The following is a 13,087-nucleotide window of genomic DNA, read 5'->3' on the forward strand; positions in this document are numbered from 1 at the left end:
TCTGTCCACATACTGAATGTGACTTTTGAGGAAATGGCAGACCCAGACATGTTCTCTCCAAGAGATTTCTGGTATACCTGTGTTCCTGTCTTCTGATCAGTAGAGGTCTTCCCCATGCAGGGACCTACTTTCTAAAAGTCATTAGGTTACGAAGCCATTATTTTAAATTGAATATTGAAAATAATTCAGCAGCATTATGTATAGCATAATCCCTAATGAAATTGAATCCTGTCATAGGAGGTGATGTTCAGTTTATGAAGATAACCCAAAAGCACAGCTGGAAAGGTGATTTGAAAATTTATTTTTATAATCTCTTTCCCAGCTGAGACTTTGGGGGTCCAGTTTTTGCCAGAAGCAAACTTTCAGGACTGTCATTAAATACCAACGTGAGTGATTTCTAATGGCCACACTGACACGGTGTATAATGATTCCCTGCTCCTAGGCTCAGCTAAAAGAAATTCATCTTCCAGTTTTAGATTCCCAGGGCCTATTTTATAGCCATGGAGAAAGGAGGGAGGGCATTGGCATACCTCGCTCTCTCACACAAAATTTAAACAATATAGCACACTATTTATTCAGCTTAGAATGGTTTCTAAGAAAATAAACTTGTAAAATATGAAGGAAACCAGCTTTGATTGCTAAGCAAAACCGAGGGACTTTGAAGTCTCAGCCTAGAGAGTAAAGGTTCTGGGACAGATAAATAGGTAAACAACCATACAAAGGTTAATGCTAGTCCTGATCTGGTCCATCCACTGAGAGAGCACCAAGAGGTGCAACAAAGATGCCCTCGGCACATCCAAGGAGCCCAACAGTGAAGCCATATCTGTCCTGTCACCCACATGTCCCAGTTGGTCTGCAGTCTCAGGCCCTAATTACGCTGCCTGGTGAGGAAGAGGTGACAGATGTCAGGTCAGTCCCTGAAAGGCTTTTGTGGAGTGAAGAGGGAACCTGGGGGAAGTCTCTTCTCTTTCACAGTAGCCCAAGAAAACAGATCTCCACTGCAGCAACTTTTCCTGACACGTTAAGATTTCCCGTGATGTCTGTGATTGGCCTTGTTGCTTCTCATCCTTACCATCTCACAGACTGGCAAAAAGGGTTTGAAAAGTTCTAAAGAAAGCTTTCCACTTAGAAATGAATGTGTTCCATTAGGCTTGCATCTGACATATTGTATGACTGGACTGGGATATATTTATGTTGCTCTGTAGCTAAAGCAAATTGCCGTGAGGGTCTTAATTTGAACTGTTTTTTTAAAAACAAACCTGTCTAGCCCCTCTTGGCTCAACACTACTCTTGACTTCACACTGACAGAACCATCTATACATCAGGTAGACAAGACTCCTGACAGATAAGGAACAGTGTTTACCAAGAGATTCAAAATGTTAGGCCTCCGGGCTGCAGGAACAAGTACCCATGGTTCCCAAGGAGACTAGTTACTGACACACTGAACCAAGGGCAAGCATACCACAGTGCAGGCTCAGTAAGCAGGTGTAGCACACATTTCCAGTTGCAGCTCATCAGCTCACGCCTGCACTTTCTCGAACAAAATTGCCCTTCATATTAATATCCAAACCACCTGTACAAGTAACTGAAGTCGTAGATAATCTTAACCTGACCTCTTCGCTGTGAGTGTTCTCAGGCAGTACCTCAGAGTGTCAGGAGGCAGAGTGAAAAAAAAAAAAAGATGAAATGAGTTCTCAGGCACTATATTCTGCATGGAAGTATAAAAATTGTCAGACTGTGACACAAATAACCAACATACAGGTGATGGAAGAAAAGGGGAGTCAAAGATATTTTCGGGTGCGTACTTCAGTGGCCTCCTGCACTAAAACAGGATGGGGAAGGACACTCTCGATTTCTTTTCCTGGTGCTATGATTAAATACTCTGACAGAATCAATTTAAGGAAGGAAGGGGTTGGTTTAGCTCCCAGTTCAAGGCACAGTCCACTACAGTGGGGAAATTAAGGCGGCAGGAGTTTGAAACAGCTGGTCACAGGACACCTACGGGCAGAAGGCTAAAATGATGAAGGCACACTAGTGCTCTGCATGCTTTCTCTAACTCATGGAACCCAGGAGCTCCTGCCAGGCAGTGGTCCCAAACACCAATTAATACAGCCAAGATAAGCCCCTAGAGCCATTCCCGGCAGCCCACCTTTCAGCTGATTCTAGATTCTGTAAGATTAGCAATTGTCACAAACTCTCACTGACAACAATTAAGCGACTTAAAGAGCTTCATGACCCTACCCACATGGAACAGCCACTTGGGAAGGTACAACTCCAGCTAATAGGTGCGGTTACTGCTTAGAAATTCCAGCTATCTTGCTATAACAGTGTTCATTGAATCTAAGGAAATGAATGGGCAGGTGAGCTTTGGCTGATAAATTACCAAAACCTTAGGCAAAATGTCAGGAATCTAAGAAAAAAATGAAAGTTCTCTTCTCCTCCCCTAACCTTCAAGTTAAACTGTAAAAAGTAAGAATTTTCTTACATAGATAGTCAGGTGTCTGGAGGTCTGGGGGTTGCTTAGAAGAACTTTGAAAACTGCAACGTGAAATAATTCTGAAATGCATATTCTGTCTGTGCCAGAGAAGTCAGGAATGAGAACCTAGGTTCATGCTGTTTTCCCTCTTAAGTTCCACAGATTCCCGACCAATCTGCCAGCTACCCAGCTGCCAAGCATGGGCAACGAGACAGTAAATGTATACCCTGGAAACTTAGATTCCTTCATATTCCCCGAAGGAGTTTTCCATTCTGTTAAATCTTTGACTTCCAGTTCCAAGTCCTCTCTCAGTAATAGCAGCAAACCTGTCAGAACGGCTTCTTTTTATGAGATCAGTGAAGAAATGCCTAGCCTGAAAAATAACCCATCAACCTTGAGACCCTCAGAGTACTGTGGAAGAACGAGACACATTGTTTTATTTTGCTTACAGTCCTTCTGTGTTCCGGTAATGTAATCAATACGTCCTGTCTAAAAATGCAATATTCTCCAACCTCATAAACCCCTCAAGTCTGCATTTAATGTCAAAGAAAATCATGCTCTGTGTGAAAGACGTTTATTTCTACGCTTCCCTATCTCAAGCCTTTATCGACTTCTAATGAGAAAAGGATGGGGCATAATGTTATCACCGGCTGAGTGTATAGGTGATAATGGACTTGAATAAAACAGTTGAATATAAGGGAAAAAAATAGACCCTACTACTAATCAATCCTCATAAAACATTTATTTGTATGCAAGGATATAAGTCATCACCCTGCATGCTCTTTTCAAAGTAAATAAGCATTTCCTTAGATAGAGAAGAATTAATTTGAGAAACAAGCATTTGAGTCCCTAGTGTCTTCTTGAAATTATTATGGGTTGGAGACAATACAGAGAGACAAGCAGTGGACATATCTCCTGGGGATGAGGAGGTGGACAGGAGGTCAGCCTGCATTTGTAGGACCCCATGCATCCACAGTCCACAGACCTTGTCACAGTGTAAGGACTGTGGTGTTCCTAACACAGACACTTTAGTTAAAGATGCCCAGAAGTTACTACCTACAATAGCGCTTGCTAAATTTTCTGACTCTTACAGACATATATATATATATATATATATATATATATATATATATATATATATATATGTCTATCATATGCCACATGGTTTCATTTCTTGTTCATAAGAGTTCTTATATTTCTTAACAGTTCACAAAGATGCTTGTAAAAATTATGAAAGTCTCATATTTTCCTCCAACTTTTAGTTGTCTTATCCCAATTTAAAACCACAACTTCAGACTACCCTTCTTAATTTACTGAGAAGACAATGGGATTTAGTGGAATGCAATTAATTTAAATTGAACCAATCATCCAATTTGTTCAGTGTCTGAACAATCACCTAAGGGTCCCAGGCCTCTTCATTCCCAATGTATTATTACTCATTTTACATAATTTACAGTTACAGGATCATGAACCTTGATCATGTAAGCAAGCAAATTGATCCGGAGGTCTCTGAGGGGCTCCAGAGTATAAGTAACAGAGGACAGTGTAAATAGTGTTTGGTTATTCAAAAGGCAGCAATTGTTGCATGGAAACTGACCTCCCTGGAAATAATTTACATACCAACAGTATCATTATTTTTACCAAATAGCTGTTTCCTGAATTTCCTTGCCAGTGAATTTGAACTGAACTGTGTGCTTTGTGGTTTCTCAAAACAGTTCTTTTAACTAGTGTCTGAAAGTGTTGGTTCTAATTTTTGTTCAAGATTGCATAAATGAGTCCCTGCGGCCAAGCCTTTTATGACCTTGCCCACCACTGGAACCTCAGTGGGCAGATGCTGAAAGGCGATTCTGTGCACAAACATGAGTCAGACATTCTTACTTTCTCTGAACTGCTTCCTGATTTCCTCCAGAGTCGCATTTAATGGATGCTTGTTTTTCCAAAGGTAATATAAATAGAATCAACATATTTTATATAATACAACACGAAGAACATTTTCCCCTTTTTATTTTCTTACTTATTTGAGAATTCCATTCAATGTATTTTAATCACATTCCCTCCCTCTCCCAACTTTTCCCAGATCCTCCATCAAACCCTTACCAGCCCAACATTGTGTCTTTTTTTAAAAAAAACCCTTGGATTCCAATTTGTGCTGCCCATATATTCTTGAATGTGTAGCCTTCTACTAGAGCATTCTCAAAGAAAATCCACCACCACTACCATCACCACCACCACCACCACCACCACCACCACCACCACCACCACCACCACTCCTGGCAGCATTCAATTGCCAATAGCTCCTCATGCAGTTGTGGGACTTGGTGCCCATCTCTCCTTTCCATGCTATACTTTTGTATGGCTTTAGCTGGCATAGATCTCTTGCATCCCATCAACCACTGTAAGTTCATACATGCAGCTGCCCTGCTGTGTTCAGGGAAAGACTGAACCTTGTAGTTATCTCTGCCTCTTTCAGCCCTTGAGCTTTGAGAAGAGGGGTTGGCATATGTGCATCCCATTTAGGGGTGAGAAATATGCAGTTTCTTATTCTCTGCACCTTGACCAGTTGTGCTTCTGTGTGTTAATCACCACCTACTGCAACTAGAAACTTCTCTGATTAGGGTTTATATGCACATTAATATAGGCTTATGAAGATAAGTCACTAGGAGTCAGTTTAATAGTATGTTCGTTTAGCAGAATAATAGTACCAGGTTCTCCCCTAGAGATTATGACCTGTCTAGGAATGGGTTTCACCTTGTAGAGCAGGTTTAAGTCAAATCAGAGAGTGATTGGTTACTGTTGCCCCAGTGAGCATGTATTGTTAGATCAGTCAGTGTTGTGACTCCCAGAGTTCATAGCTGGATAAGACAGATGGCTCCTTTCTCCTCCGGTAGGACGCATGCACAGGACCTTCTAACACGATGAAAGCTAGTCAGTGCACAAGAAGCTTGATTTCTCCAAGCTCTGTGATTCAGAGATTCAGAGGCTGTTTTCAGAAATAGGGTCAAACTATCAAATCAGTAGCATTGGCAATAGTCTGTAATGTTTAGAGGTCTATAGGACTCATAGACGAAACAACCCAAATGAGGCTATCCCACTCCTGAGCCTTTCCTGTCTGCCCTCCTTTACCCTGCCTGATCCCCAACCTGGCTTTAACACTTCCTGTTCCATTATACCCCTTTAATCTTTATATCACTGGGTTATACCCCACTCTCTTGAAAGCCCTTTACTAATTGCCTAACCTCTATGGGTATTCCCAATAGAGCACACATACCTGAAAATTCAAGTCTAACACCAGCAAATGAGAGATATATGTGACATTTATCTTTCTGAGTTAATGTTGTCTTGCTCACTATAAAATTTCCTCCAAGTAATTTTGTTGTTATCCCTTTGGTTTTGACCTAGAGTAGACACTTAGTGAGTTGTTTTCAGTTTCATCCACTTACCCACAAGTTTCCTTTTTCTGAGCAGCTGAGTAATATAGTCCATCATGTAAACAGATCATGTTTTCCTTACCCATTCTTCAGCTGATGGGCATCTAGACTGTTTCCATATCCAGCTATTGTGGATAGAGCAACCATGAATTGACTGGTTAAATTATTAAGAGTAAGAAATGTCTTCTTAAGCTGTTTTCAACGTTCCAGTAATAAGGGGGGGAGATATGGCAACAAATGACCCCTAAGGGCATAGAATGTACTAAGCACATATGTCTTGTCACACCATTCAGTGGAAACAGTTGTATTCGTCCTTTGAATGAGTTTCTCTGACTTATTCATCCCCTTAATGTCTGCTTTATTTCTTCTACTTCTAATACTTATAGGAAAACTTTATATTTACTGAATTTTATTAATATGCTTAGTTGGGAAAGCAGCTTAATGTATAGAATATTGCTTTATACTTAGAACAAACCTGAGAAACATCTCAGTGCTATCCAAATGTGAAAGCTGAATCTTCAAGATGTGAAGTTGTTGGCCAATACCACTGGTGGGGAGCAGACAGAATACTGAAGTAATGGATGTTGTTGATATGTATATAGTCATGCCAAGGACCCCAATGCCACAGACCCATGGAAATGACAACACCTTACTCTAGTCCATGTGGGGATGTTGAGAGAATCAGCTACAGGCTCCTCATTCCAAATGTTGAGCCCCTAAGACTGCTTCCCTATAAAACATCCCAGCTGAGATAAGTGAGCCCTTCCTCCATATGCTGCACATAATAAACAGTTTCCCAGTTGCAAGTGTAGAAGGCATTCTTTATTGGAGAGAAGACAGGCTACCAAACCACAGCTTTTCTGTATGTGTACCTGACATTCCTGCATCCTCACTCTGTCCTCATTAAGTTCTCCAATTCAAGCTATGCTGGACCCGGCAAACACTCATTTTCTAACCATGTTCAGAAACAGATAATAAAAAACTGGGCGAGGCCCAGACCTGAGGTCCTCTGGGTTCCTGACAGGCATGGAGCAAGCATTCTTTTACCATTCTATATCTTACTCACCATCGGCATCAGTAGATGCTAGCTGATTTTGATTATATTTATTTATGCCTAACTTTGTGAAGGTAACAGCCCACTTACTATCAATCTTTCTTTTACTAATAAGCTCTATATAAAGCTATGAAATTTCCTCCAAATAATTTTGGCTTTATCCTATTGGTTTTGACATAGAGTATATGCTTTATGATATTTATTTCTAAGACAGTTATTATAACTTTAATACTATTTAATATTATAATTTTTCTAATATGATCTCATCTTCAACCTCAGCCTCATTAAGAAAAGTCTACTTCAAGCCGGGAGTGGTGGCGCATGCCTTTAATCCCAGCACTTGGGAGGCAGAAGCAGGCAGATTTTTTAGTTCGAGGTCAGCCTGGTCTACAAAGTGAGTTCCAGGACTGTCAAGGCTATACAGAGAAACCCTGTCTCGAAAAACAAAAACAAAACAAAACAACAACAACAAAAGTCTACTTCAAAATAGCTAATGGACACTTTTAGTTGCCTATGTCATTTGTTAATTTCTGAGCCTGTGACACTTTGATAAAAATGATATGATAATTTTATAGCAATTAAATGATAGGCATTGCTTCCTTTCTTTGGAGGGGAAATTTTACTGAACTATTAGATGGTAAAAATACATTGTTAATTTACTCTGTGTAAGTAATTTTTTAACTCACCAGTGTTGCTTCTTTTAAGAAAAAAGAAAAAATAATTAAAGGCCTCAAAAGTCCTACATGATAATTGTTCTCTGAAACAAAAATTTATTTCATAGAACCATGTTGATTCAGAAAAGACAGAGAAGGAGAAACAGAAAAAAATGATTTAAAATTCCCTTAACATTAGCAAGAAACATTGATTAAATATAAGAAATAAAGGAAGGAAACAAAAGAAGTGTGTTGTCCCCACCCAAAAATCAAGAACAAGGCAGGGGTCTCATCTGAGGGCTACCCAAGGTTAAGGCCAAGCTGCAGCAAAAGTGAATTGACCTTGGTCAAAGCTTGCTTCTTGAAGTTCAGTGTAAGGACCGGAATATCTCCTGACAATATAAAAATGTAGAGTTTAGGGCCTTACTCCAAAATTACTGTATTTTTACAAGATACCCTGTACTTGCTGATCTGGAATTAACTAACTGCATTTGGTTGAATTCCAGAAATTCTCCTGTCTAATGCAGATTCTTAAGCTATAATAGAACTTCCAGAAGGGGTAAGGAGTCTTCTTGTGTTTAAAGAGGACAATGACAGTGTGATGGCATATTCCAGGACTGCTGAGGACAGGCAGCAGGAGGGCTGAGAAACAACAGTGCTCACACTCAGAAAAGAGGGGGCAGGTTCCTCTGTCCTTGGCATAGACATAGCAGAAGTCCCCATTCTCCTTGTCTCTTTTTTTTTTCATAAAGCAGTTTTTTTTTCAGGTCTAATCCACAAGCAATCAGCTTCTTTAAACAAGATTATTCAATTTCATTTTTGATTAAAATACAGTTATAACCTCCCCCCAGTTCTCTCTCCAACCTCTCTCATACCCGCTTCCCACTAAAATACATACCTTTTTCTTTAACTATTAGATACATACATATACACATATATGGTAATATTATATAATATATAGTGATATTATATAATAATATAATTAACATACATATAATAAAATAATATATTTGCATATCATATAAATTGATATACTAATTCTGGAGGATTGATGAAATGTGTTTAGGAATGAGTAAAGCATAGAACTCAAGTATATCTACCTTCCACTTGATGAAAAATAGTCCTTTCTATAGTGGAAGATGACCGTTAGCCTGAACATATCCAAGGATGAGAACGTTCATACTCCATTGTGGAGTAACACATATGTTCTGCAAAGGCCATGGGACTGGAAATAAGAAGACATGCCCAGATCTGAACTGTCCTACTTCTGTGGTCCTTGTTCTAACCTCTTTCTAGTCCTAAGCCACTTCTTTCTATTGCAACCCCCTGATGCAATACCTATTCCAATCTCATAGAGAACTGAAAAAGAGAATGAGTCTAGGGCTCTAGGATATAATGTTTCCTCTGCCTTGATGTCTTCATAGTCCCAGTTCTAAAGGGGAAGATGCCAGCTGATACTGATTCTAAATGGCAAGCATGTTGTTGCAGATAGCAAATGTGAATTTCAGGATTAGGCAGCGCTATGAGAAACACAGGAAGTGCGAGCTGGGGCTCTGAGGCCCTGGCCCTGACTGATGTCACTGCCTGGCTGCCCTTTCTTTCTCTGAGAGGTGTGTAAAGCTGGCCTGCAGATGCTATAAAAGGCAAGCAGTGAAGTGGGGAGGGAGGTGGGACATGCCTGCAGAAGTAGGGGGAAGAACCACTGGTAAGGTGCAGCCAAGCAGAAAGCAGAGCAGAGAACAGGAGACGGGGGTCCTCTGTCCTCCTCTGTCTGGTTTGCTAGTCCCCCCTCTGGGGCTGCATCCTGGCAGAAGCAGACAGCACCCACAGGAGAGTGTGGCATGTGATCTCTGGAGCCAGGATCATTGTCCAGAAGGAAGGTGGATTTAGAACTAAGCCACTGATTGGTGGCTGGCACAAAGAGCCCTTGGCCTCTTGTCTCTTACATGTCGCTGTCTGAAACAGAGCTAAATTTAAGGCTGCTGTGCAGAGCCCTACACAACAGTAACACAAGAACTGCCTAGGTTACAAATAGAATGCGCATTAGAAAACAGAAAATTGTCCAGTCTGAATTTGTTCTACGATGGGATTTTTTATGGATACTACAGTTCCCCCTTGCTTGTGGGACATGGTGGAAGACCCCACTTGTGCCTGAGTCCTGGACATTGCCTAACCCGCTAGGCATAGTAGGAGATTAATAACAACAATACAAACCAAGTGGACAATTAAAACAATAAGCTAAAATAAAAGCTATTTTAAGCAGAAGCATTTCTGGAATTTTCCATCAAATATTTTCAGATCAGAATGGATTGCAGACAACCAACTGAAAGCATAATGTGAAACTTCCAATAAGATGGGGCGGCTTAAGTGATAGAGAAGATGGTTTCCAAGTGTGTTTGGCTTATAAAAGTCATTCTAATCATAGTAATTTATGTGATTTAATTAATTACCAGCCTATAGAATTATGATCATGTATGCTGATAGTAAAGGCCAAATCAACTTTGTTGCTTTACTTTAATTACAACAGCAAGCTTCTGACCACGTGACCTTCATGGCTTGTCATGCATACGATGTAGCCATACACACCATTCTGAACATATTTTAGTTGGGACATTGTGTGTTAGTGTTCCACAGGAGGCAAGGAAATAAAAGACAGTGGAGTGATAGAAAACCCTGCTCAGAGGATGAAGGGAGGCAGCTCAAATGTGTAATCCCCATATCACATATCTTCTTCCATGGAATATCAGAAATGACAGCTTTCAGATAGATAGGGATCTCTTCAAATCATGTGTAGATGGCCTAACATAGGGAGAAAAGCAAAGAAAGTTGGGAAAAAATTGCATCTCATTTGTCACTTTCAAGGTGACCAAGGTGACTTTGGTCCCTCATCCATTCCACATAGAGAAATATTCAGTTATTTTCCAACAGCACTCACAAGTTCCTGGTGTGTCTTTAAGGATTAGTGTGGCCAGAGATAAGCTCTGTTTCTGTGAAGAAGGCAGGAAAATCTACAAGGGCAGAAACTGTTGGGCGACATGGAATAGGGGAGCCAAAGAGAAGGGTCAAGAATGATGAAGTGGTCGGTTTTACAAAGTGGTTAGGGGCGTTTGTCTGTTTTTGTGACATCTAAAGAGATGCCCTGTCTTACTTCATCCTGCCTCTCCCTTGGGATGCCCAGGCACCACTTGGAAGAGTCAGGGCAAAGTCAGAAACAGGGAGACCACAGTGGTTCCAGATCTCCTCTCTGGGTACCTGGAAGAGGAAGTCAGGAATGGATCTGAGGCCTACCTTAACCTTGGGTCATATGTGCCAGGTGGAGAGAGTAAGGCTGAGAGGAGGAGGTGAAATCTGGGAGTAGTAGACTCTGATTGGGTGTGAGTGCCAAGAGTACTAGATGGGCTGGAGTGGAGAAAGCCTTCCTCTGGAAGTCTTCCTCTGAAGTCTTAACTGCCACTCTTTAGTCAAGGCAGTCCTTAATGAAGCAGCTCTCTGAGAAGATCCTTGCTTGTTCCCAGTGGTCTATTTGATGGTGGATGTAAATGCATACACTTTCTTTGGGGTGAACCAGGGATTATATACCTCTTATGGAAAGGAATACCCAGGAAGAGGAGGCTATTGGCTGAAGGCTCTTTACTATCTAGATACTTCATTATCCTATATGGCTGAGTGCCCATGGTCATCAGTGCGGTGCAGTGGTTACCTGTTCCAGGGCAGGTGCAGAGACAAGTCGGGAATGGCTCCACTTCTGCTGTCAAATCTCTGTTTGAGCTCATTCAACATTATCAGTCCTTATGCAGATCTGGAAGCATGGTCTAGCATGCTCTATATAATACTCAAAGGAAGGAGGGAACCACATGGTGTTTTGCTATGAGTATTCCCAATTCTGGATGCTCAAGGGCCTTGGGCAGGATGTGTAGTCAGGAGGAAGTATGTTAAAAATAAGGCCAGAGAGCTGGGAGAGGGAAGATAGAACAGGACTAGACTCTGGGAGTACATTACAATGTTCTTGGCAGAAGAATCACAGGACCTGAAATGTTTTTGAAGGATCACTGAGTCTCTTTGAACAGAATGTGAAGGACCAAATGGGGAGGTAGGGACTTTAGCTAGAAAGCCATTGCTGTCATCCAAGCTAAAAATGATGATTGCTTAGAAGAGGACATTAGGGCTAGAGGAGTTGAAAAGTGGTTGGGCTTAGGGAAAATAAAGACACTGTGCTGAACAGAGGGAGACAGCAAGCTGGGATGCTGAGTCACCAGGTGCCTGAGCCTGTGTGCAAGGAGACAGCAATTCAGTAGCCAAGAGGAGGGAGAGAAAACCAGCTCACTGTAGGTGTCCACCATGCTGAGCCCCTACCAACCCTGCAAAGAATCTTACCCATTCTTATTCTCAGAATAATTCACTACCCACCACACCCAAAGGCGCATTTATCCACATCCTCTCCAGAATAGCAATACATTGGTCAAGTGGTTTCCCAGTAAAGAGGGGTTCAGTGAACCCTCAATCAGAGGACTCCCTTGCACACTTGAGACAGATGCACCATGATCTTTTTAAACAAACACAGAGAAATGTTTCCCATCCAAACAATATGGATGGTGATCCTCCTACCCCCTCAACATCTTACCACACTTAAGCATTCCTGGTCCTGGTTGATTTTTTATAGAAATTCTGTGAAGAGTTACGTTAGATTTCTTTCTTTCTTTTTCTTTCTTTCCTTATAATTTCCCAAGACATGCTAAGAAACTAAAAACTTACCAAAAAATCTCCAAAACCATTTATTAGATATATAATTCCTAACAAATTTTCCTGCTTGGTTTCTTTTCTTTATCTAAAAATTTAAAACATAATGTTAAAAGGAATACACAATGTAAATAAATGGCTATGTACTAGTAAGATATAAACATGTTTTAACAATATTTTTATCTAATATCAACTTGAAAAATAACCACCATGTAAATAAATGCATGCAGTTTACATATGAAAAAGCTCAGCCCTTTAAAATCCTTTATTTCAAGCTCATTTGAAATGCTAGTATTCAGCTCACATAGCTCTATACTCTTAAGGATCATCAGCATTTAATTTATGAGTGTTTTTAGATGGAAAACCTCTGCTGCTTAAAATTCAGTTCAGTCCCCTTGTTCTGAGTTGAGGAGTACTTATCTGCTATGCTTTTCCCCAAGCCCCCCTCTATGCTCAATTTCCCATAATTAATCTAATCTTTAATCCAAAGTAGAGTGCAGCTCTCACCAAAGTCCACCCAGCCCAGGGACACTTACAGAGTGGCAGAGCCAAGGAACAAATAACACATTGGTCCTGTTGTTATTCTCTGATCCCACATAGCTTGTGGCATGTGTGATTTCTTGTAGTGTTTAAAGATCTGAGTAATGTGGCTTTAAGAAATGCTCCCTGCTGCTGGCCAGGGATGGGCTGGAGGGAAGCACACTGGAAAAGACCACAGTCCTACCACCTTCCAGAAGTG

At 40.8% G+C, this 13,087-nt stretch overlaps 1 protein-coding gene across 1 annotated transcript in view; it reads left to right on the forward strand.

Annotated features, from left to right (window-relative positions):
• Positions 1 to 13,087, forward strand: part of Slc9a9 (solute carrier family 9 member A9) — a 565,781-nt gene that overhangs the window by 265,804 nt on the left and 286,890 nt on the right. The window lies entirely within an intron of this gene.

This window comes from Mus caroli, unplaced genomic scaffold (genome assembly GCF_978045245.1).
Source record: "Mus caroli unplaced genomic scaffold, Mus_caroli_1 scaffold_11, whole genome shotgun sequence".
Classification (NCBI taxonomy): domain Eukaryota; kingdom Metazoa; phylum Chordata; class Mammalia; order Rodentia; family Muridae; genus Mus; species Mus caroli.